We start from the raw sequence: 16,261 nt of genomic DNA, 5'->3' as shown, positions 1-16,261 counted from the left end.
GAACCGAACGATAAAAAATTGGAATTCACATGCTTTTACAATAAAAAATTGGAACGATATAAAAAATCCAACTGTAAGGGTTTAGATCGAGAACCGTTACAAATGGAGGAAGAATGCTAACTCCCTGTGGAAGAATGCTAACTCCCCCACTTGGACATCCTTATGAACTGCTGCTCACTTGTTTAAAAATGCTGACCACACAACAGAAGTGTTCAACTCTAGGCTCGTCATTCTTTTGAAATACATTAATCCTTCCTTGACCAGTCCTGCATGAGTGCAACCAGATAGAAGACCAAATAACCTAGTGTTGGTGGCGTTAAGTAGTGGAGAAGACATAGTGGTGAATTTAAGGGTGTTATCAACATGGTGTGTGGTAGGAATTGTGGTATGAGTTCGATGGGTGGTTGTGGTGGAGAAGCAGCCATTGGAGGAGAGGAATCTAAAGCAACAAAAACTAACTTTTCAAATAATCCAAGGAATAGAGGATTCCGGGGAACAAATGGAAAAACTTTAGTGGATGATGGTTTCCATGATGGATGTGTTATATGTGAGAATGAAATCAATAATCATTTTTTTAAGCGGAACAAAAGGACAATATTAAGATTGCATTCTCTTTTTCTTTCTTGGCAGAGACGAGTGTTATCTATTTGAAGAAGACGAGATGCACGTACCATCTCTGTAGATCTTCTTCACCCTACTGGCAAGGCAACACAGGTGAGTCTAATGCAGACAGAGACAACACCACATCTGATAACCCACGGCCACAAGATTTCAAAATGACCGTTGCATCGTTTCAAAAAGAACTAAATAAAATGAAAAAAACATTGTGACTGCTGGGATTCGAGCCCAGGTCTCCACGGCCACAACGTGGAATTCTTACCACTAAACTACAGTCACGTAGTTGACAAAATCCATCAACATATACTTTTGAAAATCATGTCAATCATGCAGGAACCAAATAATATGAAATTATTGAAAATGTCTGCATGACGGATTATGCATCCGCATGACGGGTTATGCATCAGGGTTATAATTGGCAACGCAACTTGGATATAACATATCTAAAAATCCGGGCCTTGGAATTTTACAAATTTTATATCGTTGGAAATCTTTTTAAGAGAGCTACGCAACGAGTACAAAAAAGAATATCAAATTTTTGTTTTTCACGAAAAAATCGGAGGTGATCATCATTTTAGGCAAAATTTTCGAAAACTTGATACATAACCATTATGTAACCACCAAAAAAGATGCATAACACATTCTGCAGACGCATAACGAATTATGCAACCATTTTATCCACTACATAACAAATTATGCATTTGGATAACAAAGTTATGCATTGATAACAAGTTATGTAACCATTGTTTTGGTTGATTTTAGTGCGTACATAAAAAAATTGATGCATGATGCAGTATGCATCCATATTTACGGATGCATATCAGGTTATGATTTTCGGATGCGTAACAGGTTATGCATCCATTTTCACGACTGCATAACATGTTATGTAGATATTATTGTAGGTGCATGACAAGCTATGCAACCTTATTTTTTGTTGGTTTCAATACTAAGAAAAAAGTAGCTGCATAACCGTTTTCTGGAATGCATAAAAAGTCATGCAAAAAAAAAAAAAACTGCAGAACGTGTTATGCAACCAATTTCGAGAATGCATAACAAGTTATGCAATAAATTTTGTAGGTGCATAACCTGTTATGCATCACTATTCACACCTCCATTTTCTTCACGGACGTTGCAGATCCATTCAATCTAATATCAAGACAGACTGGTACCCAAATACCCACATCTTGTAGGCTTATAAATCAGGTGAAAACTGCTGCCAAAAACCCCTTATACAAACCCCAAAATATCACTGCTAATCAGTCTACACAAGCTCTTCTTTCACTGAACAGCACACCAACAAACTCCCAACTGCAGTCCCATTCTCTTGGCTCCCCTTAATTCGAGACACACTCATGTTCCTTCTTTGTTTCATCTTGAAAACCCTCTCCTAATCTGCCAAGAACAACCAACATAACTTCACCACCAGTCATCCACAGAACAGTCCAGAATGCAACCCAAATCATCCAAAGAATCTTCATAAGCTCAACCCAATACTCGACCCAAACTCCATTCATAAATCTTGTACCGCCAGCTCCATCTCTTTCCATAGCTGCCATTGTTTCAAACCATCTATGCCTCGTACTTTGAAGCTTCAATTATCTCTCAAAACCCATTGAAAACTTCCCCCAAAATCAATCACGTAACAGCTGAACTTCTCTCAGCCGTTTCGTCAAACAGTTGTTATGCACAGTTTGATGTTGTGTTGCATCTAGGAATCATTTTCTGTGGCTCTCCAACTTTTGCAACAAATTCAAATACGATGCAAATCCATAACTGCTAATCATTCATAAACACCAAAACAGTTCAGTTTCTCCTCCAATCAACACCAACAGACCCAAAATTGAGCTAACAGACTGACCATATCTCATGCCTTCGTACTACCTATTTCTTGTTGTATTCAAGCTCAAGAACCCTTGCTTAATCCTGCGAGAATCATCCTACCAGAAACCATCATTTCAACAACACAAAACCCCTTTCGTCCAACTGGTTTACGTCTTGAAACGCAACCTAATTCAGCCATCACCCCGAGCTCCATCTGCCACACCAATTCGAACCAAATACCCCCATTCAGCAGCCAGAAATCTTCCATGTAATTCCCATCTCATTCATCTGCAAACACAAGAAGAAATGTAGCTTCATGGCTTGAACTGATGAAAAACTGTACCACCTTCTCTGCTTGTGACTTCGGTATCTAGCGAAACCTAATTCCATTCCATTGAAATGTCCCCAGGCACGCGTGTACAGCTCAAGTGGTGAAATCCACACTAACTTTCCTTCTGCAGAGTGCAAAAATGTCTGTAGCTTTTCCGAAAAGTGAAGAACAGAATTTTATTAATTATGGGTTCTAGAATAATTTTTTATGTGGAATTGGGGGCGTGCGTGAACTTTTCTGGATGTGGGTTTCACAGTAGAAAAAATCTGAAGAATGGGTCCGTTTGTAGTTTTCACCATAGGGAACGGTCCTTACGGCCTAGGATATGTTATCAGTCATTTTTTGTCTCCTAATACCGCCTAATTCGCCAGGTTGCTTTGAACTCAGACAAATGAAGCCTAGAAATCCCGAGGAGGTACAAAGATAATGACACAATCCCAAGGACTAAATTTTGTCTTTGAGCTGCACAGCCATATGAGTGCCGAGCGTTGAGAAAATATCTTATCCATGTCAATGGTATCAAAAACAAAAAGCTGTACAACATTCCATCAAATCCTAATCGGAAAAATTTCAATTGTTTCTTGGAAGAGTCGTTCCTTTCTTGCTCGGATTTATTCTAATTCGACTAGATCCGAGCAAGACATCAGTTGTAGTTTAATGTAGTCTTTAGTTGTTTGATGGAAATCTCTGAGTTGTTGAAGAGAATCAGGTAGCTATGGATACTTGACTTCTCTCTCTCTCCTGTATCTCTCTTTTTCCCTGGATTGAAGAAGATCCCGCTTTCTTTTTCCCAATCTCATCTCACCTCATATTAGTTTGAAGAACACAATATTGGTTAAAAAGACCAAAACAATAATTTCTGGGTGAAAAAGACATTTAAAATTTACAACTGTTTAAATGGACAAAAATATAAAAATAGCCAGGATGTAAACAGTTTCATCCTACCCATTTTCAAATATTTTTTCTTGTTTTTAATTTACATTAGGATGCATCCAGTTTCATCTTCGCTATTTTGTAAATTTAAACCAGGATGAATCCAGTTTCATCCTTGCCATTTTTTTGGTGTCCATTTCACTCATACTAGTTTTTACTCGTCCATTAGAATCATGTTTTACAAAAAATTGGACAAATGACCCATTTTCCGTTTCAAGAATGGTGGTACATTTACCTACCAATTCTTTACCTCGTCCATACAATCTCTGAAACCCATAATCATTCTCATCAATCAAAATTGATACATAAAAGCCACTTAATCTTAACCTAAATCAAATATCCTTCTAACATTTCTTTGTACAAGCAGTAGAAGGCGCAGAAGAAGTAGATGGATGTGTCACCTTATTTTTAGCACCAACATCAGCTGCAGTAGAGGAGGATGGTGTAGTTGTCTTACCCTTTTTCTGGGAACCAGCTGAAGAAGAAGATGGCATAGTAGCAGCTGATTTGCCCTTTGACAATGGTGGTGTATCACCATATTTCTTTGATGCAGATGTTGTTGCAGTAGTTGGTGCAGACAAGGACTTCACTGGTACCAGCTTTACAACCAATACAATACGAGTCCCTAAACCGGCCACCTATGTCAGTTATCCAGAAATTCCTGTCCTCACTACCTATTCTGAAACATTGAACAAAAAAGAAACAAATCAATAAAAAATGTAACAAGTCCATATACAAAGTTCATATACATTATGTGATAAGTATTGTTTTCATGATAAGTTCATATACATTATTTGTATATACAAAGTCATATATATACAAATAATGGATTCATCACATCACGAGTAGCCGAGTACGAGCTGATGGGATTGAAAATTAGAAGCATACAACATCCAACAAAGAAAAGAAAACAAAAAAAATTCATAGTTCAATTTGCAAGGTATATACATACATCAAGCCATCATGGATTCTTTCAGGGTATACATATGTATATGGCCAAGCCAATATCACATGCATACTGTCTTTTATAGATTAGTGAAGGCCCATCAACATTTATACATTTAATTTAACTCACCGCCACAGCCACTAGACAACACTGATCAGCATCACTACCACTCAACTCAACAATATGGGGATCATATAAGAAGAATGGAGAAAGAAAAGAACTATACAAGCAGATGTGAATACTTGAACTACAACTAATAGTTTGAAAATTTCAGTACTTGGCCATATAATTTCACTAAGATATGGATTCAAATACCAATTATAGAGTCCCAAATATCATTTATAACAGTCTATCATATCAAACCCACTAATTACCCCACTAATTAAAATTCTGAAATTTATTGTCCCTACTATGAACACTCAAATCCTTACTCATTTAATTGCAGTAATGTGCGACCAATTGAATAGAAGTCTACTATGAACAATCAATTACATACAAAATTAAAAAATACCCAGATTATATCCCTAAATTCGTTTATCTGAAACCCTATTTTGTTTCTCAGAAACCCTAATTTCAATTCTATAATCGTTCAATTACAACGGCGAATTAAAAACAACGACCCTTCAATTAAAAATCAGAAACAGTAAAGCAAAAGAAGAATCCCTAATTTCGTTTTTCTGAAACCCTAATTTTGTTTCTCAAAAACCCTAATTTCAATTCCATAATCGTTCAATTACAACGGCGAATCGAAAAAAAACAACCCTTCAATCACAAATCAAAACAGTAAAGCAAAAGAAGATTAGGGTTTCAAGAAATTACATGTTCTTCCCTCTGTTCAACACCTACCAACCTCGCGGGTTTCAGAACTTAGCCTCGACGACGGTCTCTTGATCAGTTCTCATCTATATCTTCCCTTCTCGATTTAAGTTATCTCTCTTATCGTTATCAATCTCTCGATATATTTCTGTCTCTCGATCTCTCTTGTCTCTCTGTCTGTCGATATTTGCTGAAGAAAATTTGGTGAAGAAAACAAATCAAAAAAATTTGTGGTTGAAACTCGACTATGGTTGAAGATAAGATTGGAGGTGCACGTGTTAATCACATGTGTGGTTAGGTGGAAGTCACTTTCTACGTGTCGACAATCTAGGTTGTGCACGTTACTACCTTTTGATTTGCACACGTCTCTTTTTAATCAATCTAACCGTCCATTTTTACCGAGATCCGTAGTATCTGAGATTTGAACACGTGTCAACAAATTATATTTACACCTTTTATTTTTTGCTAAAGGGTATGTTGGACATTTTCACAGGGCATTGACTAGTCAAAAGGCCCCATTTTGACTATTTTACTACAAAGTAACGGATTGGGGCATTTTCATCTTTTTCCTAACGTGCGGGGCATTTTCACAACCTTGAGATCTATTTTGGGGCATTTTGCCACTTAACCCAAAACAGAACCTACCTGTTTTGCAGCGGAATCCCCACCTAGCATCAGTCTTTCGCATCAAACAATCTTCCTTCTTCTTGCAACTCTCTCTTTCACATAGCTAGGGTTCCCAAAGACGGCAGCTATTTTTATTTTAAGCTTAAAGAATAAAAAGAAAACCCTAATCTTTTCTTTGTGTCCAAAAAAATATATGCGTTTCTTTCCAAGTCCAATACTATACAAAATCACCATTTTGCTAAATTATGGATCCAGCTGCTAAGGAGATGGGATGAATACGCCCAAAAATAGATTGACCACTTATTTACGCCTAACTAGGGTCGGGGTTTTACACTCAGTCTTTTGTGATTTCCATCAATCATGTTAATCATTTATGTTTTGGCTCCAAGACTATCATTCATGTTTTGTCCCTCCACTGTTGTTATCATTTAACGAACAACGTCAATCACAATTGTTATCAATACCTAACGGAAGGGGTATTCAGGTTCCCATTCTCCAATTGATGTGCTACTTCTTGTTTCTCTATTATGTGTCTTCAACCTCAGAAGCCGCTGTTGGTGATGCGATACTAACTGCAGCGGCAAAAACAAGTTGGATTTGATAGGAGAAGTCAATATGACAATTTCAAACTTATGTGTTTCTCTATTTGATCTTCTAAGGATGAGTAAAGGTCCCAACATGATACTAAAACACAGATCATAATCCTCCATCTGATTTTGGAAACGACAATTTCTCTTTTACTGAGAAATCTGGTTACTGGTTTTCCCCCCTCAACGCCGCCACCATGTCACTCTCACCCTCACTCGTATGAACGTAAGCTTCTTCTTAAATATTAGGGTTGGTTAATTTATAAAGTAAGAAAGCCTATGTGATTTACTACAATGCCCCAGAAACAATCCCATCTTAATTGAAAAAACGGGGTCTAACACCACCATCCAATAATTCGATTATGAATTTGTATGGACTAACTTCGAAATACTTTGCCAGAGAATCAACTAGACAGTACGAAATACAAGCTAAGAGTCCTATTTGAAGTACGAATATGAAAAGGTATAGAAATCCTAAATGGATTAGGAATCTGAAAAAGACAACAAAATCTAAGTTTTAGGCCTCGTTTGACATTGCTTTTAATTTTTTGATTTGAAAAGCACTTTGAAAAACCTATATTTGTTGATCTTTTTTTACAGGTGCATTTCGTAACTTTTTTACGGACACTCAATGACCCTTCACTGTGGCGCTATCACTTGGTAACAAGCTATTTTCTTCAATGGCGTGAGGAATTGGGGGATAAAAAATATGACCCACGTTTGGATTTATTAGTTTTTTAGGTCTTCTTGTTATGCAGCCAATTAGCTAGCCAAACCGACCCTAATCAGGTTACTTAGCAGAGCAAGTCTTATGGTGGAATCCAACCTATTCCAAGTGTGGAAAAACCATGGAATGTCAAGTCTAATGGCTTCCAAGTTGGGATTTTCCACGAAAAATCCAAGCAAGGTTCCATCGTTTCGTGGAAGGGTTTGTGGAATCCATCTGAACCAATAAGAATAGCGTTAAACGCTATTCTTAATAGCGCTAAGAAAACGCTATTAAGAATAGCGTTTTTTTTTTGTAGGTAGATTTAGGATGAGTTGTTGAAATCTAACGGCTGAGAAAAAACGCTATTCTTAATAGCGTTTTCACTATTCCACCACTTCACTTGCACTTCCATCCCCGGTTCCAAATGCTGGGGTGGCGTGGAAGATGAAAGATGGAACTCTTCCACCATAAGACTTTCTCTAAGCAATTCAGAAACCCATATTTCCTTTTTCCGTTCTCCGTATCGTGTATATATACTGATGAGATTTCTGTTTTTCTATCATCACTCTCTAGTTAGCTTCAAACGCAAAGCACATAGCCACATACCAAGAAAAGAAATTAAGGGACGAACAAAGTTAGAACAGATCAGCAAGAAACTTTGATCAAACGAAAGAAATTAAGATGGGAAATAGTTGTACCGGCAGACAAGTATCATCAACAACTTTGAGTGAAAAATCGAAGGAGAACGATGTAAAGACGACGGGATCAACAACTTTGGGTGAAAAATCAAAGGAGAACGAGGTAAAGACGACGGGAGTTCAGAAGGATACACCTGATCCCAAAGATACCAAAATGTTTGAGGAATATTTGGATAAATCATGGCTGACAGATTTTAAGAAATACAACGTAGAAGTTCTGAGACGTGAACCTGTACTTAATCTTGAGCATCTCAAAAGCTAAGATGGGCATAGCAAGGGGCGAAGTGAGGCATAGTTCCTTATTGTCTATGTGAATGTTTGATTAATTAATTTGTTAATTACTTAGGATTGTTAACATTGTTTGATTAATTAATTTGTTAATTACTTAGGATTGTTAAGGTTGAGAAGGTGAAGGAGTCCAAATCTGTTCACACTCCTCTAACGAGTGTATATTTCACATTAACTGATGGCCCCGTTACCTTCCATGTTTAGAATCACGGCCTCGTTACATAACTCCCTAAATTAAATCAAGGATAGAAATTGAAATATGAAATATACACTCGTTAAGGAGTGTGCACGAATTCGCACTCAAGATGAAACAGATAACTGAAGTATTGTCCATTGAACTGTTGATATCAAATTACGTTATATAATGTCGGAAGTGCAACTATTTACTTGATCATCGGAACCAGTATTTTTTATTCTTCTATGCGTCGGATTCAATTATTTATCTAGCTTATTTCAAATTCTATGTGGAAGCCTAACAAGCTAAGCTCGAAGAACATATCGGATGACAATTATTACATGAAACTGGTTGGAAGCCTAACAAGCTAAGCTACAACGACATACTACTACATTAATTGAACAGGTTGTTGTGCTAGCCTACATATTTTTTAAATATTATTATTATTACTATTAAGAGACTGCTGTATTTATGCAACACTGTTGTAACCATCAGCTATAGCCAAAATATTACCAGTAAGAGACGAAGAAACTCTCCAAACAGAAGTATTAAAATCCTTTACCTGGGTTAGGTGCCCAAGACACATCCCTTACTGCATCTAAAGAGCCCGGAAGCAATCCATTTTCCCTATCAAAGTTTCCAAATTTCCAGGGTATTACGACAACCACAAGAAACTATCTTCTGAACAGGCAGATCCCGCAAGAGCTCCAGGAGCTGCCGCTGGAGCCCAAGAAACTGAAGTTGCATACGCCCATAGGTATGTTCAATCAATCTTAGTCGTCTCCCAACCACCATCACTCCTAGCAGAAAAGATATTTCCATCCGAAGACTCACAAGCAAACAAAGTCTTAGTTCATGAGGAACCCAAGCAATAGAATTCAGAGAAGATTTATAATCACTAACGACATGAGTTTACTCATTTTGTTCACCTTCTTTCCAAGTAATCATTTTCCCATCATAAGAACCAGACTCTAAACGAAATCCGAATAGGAGGACTTGTGGTTTTAATTTTCCTACCGACACAGTAAACTTAACTAGAACACCACTGTCACGGTGGGGAGGGCTGACCAAAGAGTATCATTTTTCCCGAAACAAAAAAAAGTGGTGAAAGTGTCACTTTCCTGAAATCGAGGTGAAAATGTCATTGTTCCTGGAATGGAAAATTAGTTGATGCCTAAACCAAAATATGGATGCATAAGTGGTGGTTTGCATAATGGTGATGCATTCCATTTTCGAAAATTATGTCTAAAACAAACGTATCACTTTTCCTGAAACAGAGGGGTATGTCGTTTTATTAGTTGTAACAGAAAATTAGTTGATGCATAAACCAAAATATGGGTACATAATGTGCTATGCATCCTTTGTGGTGGTTTGCATAATGGTCATGCATTTAATTTTCAAAAGCTATTCCTAAAATGATAAACATTTCCGAATTTTTCGTAAGAACTGTAAAATTGATATTATTATTTGTACTCATTGTGTAGATCATTTTAAAATCTTTCCAACGATATAAAATTTGTAAAATTCCAAGACACGTATTTTTAGATATGTTGTATTTCTAGTTTGTTTGTCAATTATACCCTGAAAAAAGTAGGATATATAAAGAGTTATAATAATTTGACTAAAAGGGAGGGGCATTTGGGGGGTTTTTAAGGTTTCACCTATTTGCCACCCATATTTTTCCTATTTGCCACCTACCTTAATGTTGGAAATAATTGGGTTTCACAAAGGATGAATAAATCAGAGAAGAAAGTGTTGCACTCCAAAACTTTCAAGGCTTGTATAAATTTCTTTTAGACAAATATTTCTACCCTCCCAATAACAATTGGCGATTACAACAGGTATGCGAAATATTGCCTTCAGGATACAATGAAAGCCCTGCAACGAAAACTGAATTCAAGGTTTGTACCCCTTGATTCAATCAAGAACACACAAAGAGATTTCTGATTTCTGATGATGCTTTTTGAAACAGAGAAAACAGATTGATTTTTCTTATATGTTTAAACGAAACTGGGAGAAGCTATTTATAAAGGGTTTTGCACCTGTTGGGAATAGGTTTTTATTCGCCAACAGGTTTCTATTCACGAAACGTCGGGTTCCTTCATCAACAGACATCAATGGTGTCTTTTGGATTCGAAATTTTCGAACAGGCTTTTATCGGCCAAATAAAACCGTCAGTTCAAAAAATTCTTCCGGGGGCGTTGCCCCCTTGAAACCCCCACCAGGTCGACCACAGCCTGGGGGGCGATGCCCCCCAGGACCCCCCTTTGGTAAGCGGTGTTGAAAATATTCCAACATTCTCCCCCTATTTTCAAAAACCATAAAACAAAGTTAAAACTTTTAAATCAGAGTGACTGCATCACCGAAGTGACTGCCTACGTACCCGAGTGGGATCAAGCCAACGTAGTTCAAGCACAATTGAGACTAAGCATCATCGTTGAAATCAACACATAAATGATAGGTATCTTTTGGATTTGAACCTTCACTTAGTGTAAGAAACTCAAAGCCTTATCGAGGTTCTATGGTGAAACCAGTCTTGAACCAAGTACCCCTTATGATAAAACCGGAGTCTCCACACATATTGATTTCATAAAATCATGTGTTCTGTAGCCAAGCACGTTAATGGCCATGTGCTTATATCCTTGTTCATGAGTCTTCTTTAGAGAACGGTCTTCTTCTCTTAGGAAACGGCCTTATTTCCATAAGGTATTCAAATACTACCCTTTGACCCCCAGGACCCCCCTTTGGTAAGCGGTGTTGAAAATATTCCAACACTTAATTGCTAGCCCATTCATCATATTTACCACCGATATATTTTATAATATATCCTACATACTACCCTTTGACTTTTTATTTACACCCACCACTAAAACGGCCGATACTATAAACCAAAAAAAACTAACCCTAAAATAATTCTTCTTCTCCCCACCGCCGTCACCTTGTCCCTCGTCCCTCCCCTCCCCTCCCACTGAAAACACTACTTATGATGCAACTACGATTTTGTCACCCTAAAACTGATCGTGATATATGATGCAAAAGTTTGATGCAAGTGCAAGTTTAATCACCCTAAAACTGATCGTGATATACGATGGAAGTGCAAGTTTGATGGAAGTGCGAATTTTATCACCCTAAAACTAGTGTGTATGATGCAAGTGTAGTTTGCGATGATGCCAACAATGCTTCCACAGTCTTCTTGGATCCAATAAAACCAAGATGCTTGATGTTTTGTTTTCCTGTTTTCTTAATGTGCTCAATTGGACATCCTTCTGGTCATTATCACCACAAGTATTTAGCAGCTTGCGCCATTATTTTATATCAAGTTATGGTTTATCGGACGTTACTTTAATAGCAAAAGATTAGGAAATCATAAGATTTTTGATGGACAATTATGGTCAAACAAAATTTCAATTTATGTTTAATAGTTTATAAATATGTATTTACTGAAAAGGTAGATCAGTGAGGAAGAAAGACAAACATAGTTAAAACTATAGTCAAATTATATTTGACTTTTTATTGGTGGTAAATAGGAAAATGTATAATTAAAAGTACAGTGCAAATTTGTGCACTGCACGTTCCCTCCTTTCTAATTGGCCTAAACTTTTTCACCCGGTTTCTGATTTTATTATTTTATTGTTTAATTTCTATTAAAATAAGAGACATTAAAGTCACGATAATCCATTAAAATCCTCTCTTTCTGTTTCTTTCTTCTCCTCCGTCAACCAAATAGATAAATTGATCGACATATTTTTTTGTGAAGTTTGCTTCGTGGTTGTTATACATTCAGTGATTGTAGGTACTTTTATCATTTGGGATCTTATTATGTTTGGTTGATCTCAATAAATCTAAATTCTCTAATTAACATGATCAATCCAGTGGATGTAAAACCAATATTTGTTTCCACAGTCTTGGATTGTTGGGCTACTAACATTGCGGAAGAAACTAAAAAAATAAGACGAATACATGGTCTTTTGGTCAAAACTTCCACTGTGTTCAATATATGTTGAAATCATTCAGAAACAAAAAGGAAAAAATCAACCAAAATTTAATACTCATAGATCATTTAGATCATTAGATGCAATTTTAGAGGTCTATCCATCACATTCAAGTATATCAATTCAGATGAGATCTCACAATCATTGTTCAGGAAATTCTATCCATCACATTTAACTTATTAAATGAATTTGGACAATTAAATCATCAATAATGTGAAAATTCCTCCAAGAAGATAATGTCGTTGGTAGTAGTTCAAGCGCTACCATATGGACTGAGTTTAAGATCAATGTTATCAGTGAGTCCATTTGAAAAGATCTTAAATAAGTAATTCATCATAAGATTTGAACGGTATCGAATAATGATTCATAGCGCTATAGTAACTTTACCATGTTTATTGGGAATAAGATTTAATTTGGCCTGATGATGATTGAAAAGAGAGAATATAATAACTACAAATAATGCAAAGATTCTGGATGAAGAAGAACCGTAGAAGGTTAATTAAACAGAGAGAACCGATTGTAAAAGAGAGAGAAAAAAACATTCATGGAAGTCCATAAATAAGGGAAGACTTGAGAATTTCCTTAAAATATTAAAACTGGAAACCAGGTAAACAAAATAGGTGGTTTCTGCTGATTTTCTCAACCAATAAACATGGCCGGAACGTGCACCTCGGTTTTGGAGGGGTGCACGAATCTGAACTCTTGAAAGTAAAATTAATTTACAAATTCTAAGATGGGTGGCAAATAAGAAAAGTGTGGGTGACAAATAAGTAAAACCGTTTTCAATAGTAACCATTTCCAACATTTTTATTAAATTGCACACTGGCGTGAGACTTCATTTTACAAAAAAAATGGCCATAAAAGAAACTCCTTTCCTTCGGACTCTTCGGACCCTCCAATCCGTCGGCCCAATTAGTTTTCTCTTATATCTTTAATAGATGGATAACCATGCTCGAAGTTAAAATAGTCTTAAACTGTACCCCAATTTAAGACGTCTATTTCGGTGGTATTTTGTAACCAGAATGAGTTGGTACCGACTATACCTACTTATATATTATTTATGCAAACCGAATGGAATTAATCATTTGCTGTAAAATGTCAATATGTTAAATTTGTCAAAATCAACTCCAATTTAAGGAGTTTGGATGTAGTCAAGCAATCACTAGTCAAGGATATCAAAAATAAAAATAAAAAATGTTGAATTTGTCATTTTCTGCACATAGAAGGGAATCATTTTATGTAAAATGTCACTATGTTGAACTTGTCTTGATCTGTCATGAGTAGAACTCATCTCTTAAACTGGCTACAATTTGAGGGTGCCCATGATCCCTTAAACATCAACACTTAACCTTGGCAATGCCGGTCTAGGGTCTAGGGATCCTATCATGATCAGATCGAAGACTATATAGTTTGCTGAATCTCTAACAAATTAAATCACATCCAATGAGATCGTGTAGGCATGCCTAGTGTAATATGTTTAGATACAAATGACGTTGTGTTGATTGTTTCTTCACCATTCATATGGATTTTCAACTTGATCAAGCAGTTATAACTGTAACTAATAATTATAATTTTGCCTTTGGTAACTCTGAAAATCAAATCACTTGGCCTTCAAGATCCGGTATAAGCCGCCAATAAAATGGGTAATAAAAAGATAATATAAATAAATATACGCAACAAGTGGATATTGGTAGAGGTGTAAAACGTGCCAGCCCTGCACAACACAGTCCACAAAATCACGTGTTTAGCGTGCTATGTGTCGTGTCGTGCTGTGTAGGAGATTATAATGTGTCTTGTTGTGCCGTGCTAGAAGGCGGGTTGTGTTGGGTTGTGCCAAAAAAATAAACGTGTTGTGCCGTCCTATGCTGTGCGAGGAACATTTATTTTATATTTTTCAATATAAATGTTTTCCAAATACTTAGGTATTATATGTATTGTTATGAAAATAAGTCAACAAAACGATGATAAAGTGTCAACAACTAGCTAGAATAAAGGTTTTTTATTGAAATATACAAAAAATGGGACGTATTGTGCCATGTTGTGTAGTATTTTATACATATCATGACGTGTTTTATTAACGTGTTGTGTTGTCCCGTGCCACGTGCCAATTCTGCCGCGTGTTGTGCTGGGATACTGTGCCAATTAGTCAAAACCAGCACGTTCCATTTAACTAACGTATTGTGCCCTACTGGGCTAGGCTGTGCTCAAAATTTAGCGTACTGTGCTGGGCTGTGCTCGTGCTGGCACAACCTAATTTACACCTCTAGATATTGGTGTAGATGGATAGGTCGGGCATAGGCTCGTAGACAACAAATTAGGATTGATCCACGTGAGACAAGACTGTTAGTTGTTTACAAAGTCAAGTCCGTCCTATTTTTGACTCAACAAATACACCGCCCAGTGCACGAACTCACGTGCTTAGCATGTTGTGTGACGTGCCGTGTTGTGCCGGAGATTAAGACATGTCGTGTTGTGCCGTGCTAAATGATGTGTTGCGCTGTGTTGTATCAAAACAATAAACGTGTTGTGTCGTCCTGTGCTGAGTCGGGCACATTAATTTCATTTTTTTCAAATATTTAGGTATATAATCTATGTTTTATAAAAATAAGTTAATATAACGACGATTAAATGTCGAAAATTGGCTAGAATAAAGAGTATTATGTGATGTATTTTGTAGCATTTTATGTGTATTATTACACGCTTTCTTAACGTGACGTGATGTGTTGTGCCACATGTTTATCCGTGCCGCATGTTGTGTTGTGCCAATTAAACGAACCCAGCACAACCCACATGTTTATCTGTGCCGTTACCCATTGTTTGTGGATGAAAATTGTTTCTGTTAATTTTGGTAAATTTGGGTGTGTGGATGAGAAACGAATCTAAATCCTAAACAATGCACTGCACGGGAGTACTTTTGATTCGAGAGATCAATCTGTACAATCCTGGCCTAAACTATGAAATGGTCGTTCCAGGCTTGCTTCGGTCACAAAGTGAAGGAGAAGGGTTGGTCTTAGGGAGGGAAGCGAAGAAGGTGTTGAGACCAGAATGGTTGATTCTGAAGGTGTAGTTGTTTTATGACTTGTATCAGAAAGTGGAACTGGCTTGTCGAACGAAAAGCTATCAGTTCTTGGTGATTTCTGGATACTATGTTGTTGCCGACCAAAAACTTGTTGTTTGGTGGAAATAAGTGAAGCCTATTTATACAAGTCATATTGAAACGTACCCTGGTCTCGTAGGAAGTGGGAACGATTGGGTGATGGAAGAGTGGAGTAACGTATAACCGCCAGAAACCCATGCTTCCATGATGAAGGAAGTGGATCTGTCTACATCCGTTACTCCTTGCCGCCACTAGTTGTCCTGCTTCATGACACTTCCTTATAACGGGCGTATTGAACGCCGCATGTTGTAAACCGCCAGACCAATACCCCGACGAGCATCCCCCAGTTTGTGACATGTTTGATGTCTCGAGTGTTTTCGTGGAAAACGTGTAGCACTTTGCTACGTGCGGAAAGTCAAAGTCAAGAGTCTTTCCGCAGGAAAATAGCATGTGATGCTATTAGGCACGTCTTGGATGGTCTCCTAAATTTTTCCACAAGTCCGTCAGTTCGGTGGCGAACTTGGATGGATGAGATTGCATCTCATGAGGAAGGGTAGCCGATGATTATGGCTACCTTCTGTTGGCGCCTGGTAATGGTACAATGGCGTTTTTTGGAGTATGTC

General features: G+C 37.2%; 1 non-coding gene and 1 pseudogene across 1 annotated transcript; both read right to left on the bottom strand.

Moving 5' to 3' along the window:
• Positions 1 to 825: 825 nt before the first annotated feature.
• On the bottom strand, positions 826 to 897 carry TRNAH-GUG. Its single transcript has one exon. It is a non-coding gene; the product is annotated as a tRNA-His (tRNA).
• An 8,082-nt stretch (positions 898 to 8,979) lies between these two features.
• On the bottom strand, positions 8,980 to 9,694 carry LOC113360277 (annotated as a pseudogene).
• Positions 9,695 to 16,261: the final 6,567 nt, after the last annotated feature.

This window comes from Papaver somniferum, chromosome 3 (genome assembly GCF_003573695.1).
Source record: "Papaver somniferum cultivar HN1 chromosome 3, ASM357369v1, whole genome shotgun sequence".
Taxonomy (NCBI): Eukaryota; Viridiplantae; Streptophyta; class Magnoliopsida; order Ranunculales; family Papaveraceae; genus Papaver; species Papaver somniferum.
This window is presented reverse-complemented; position numbering and strand designations above follow the sequence as displayed.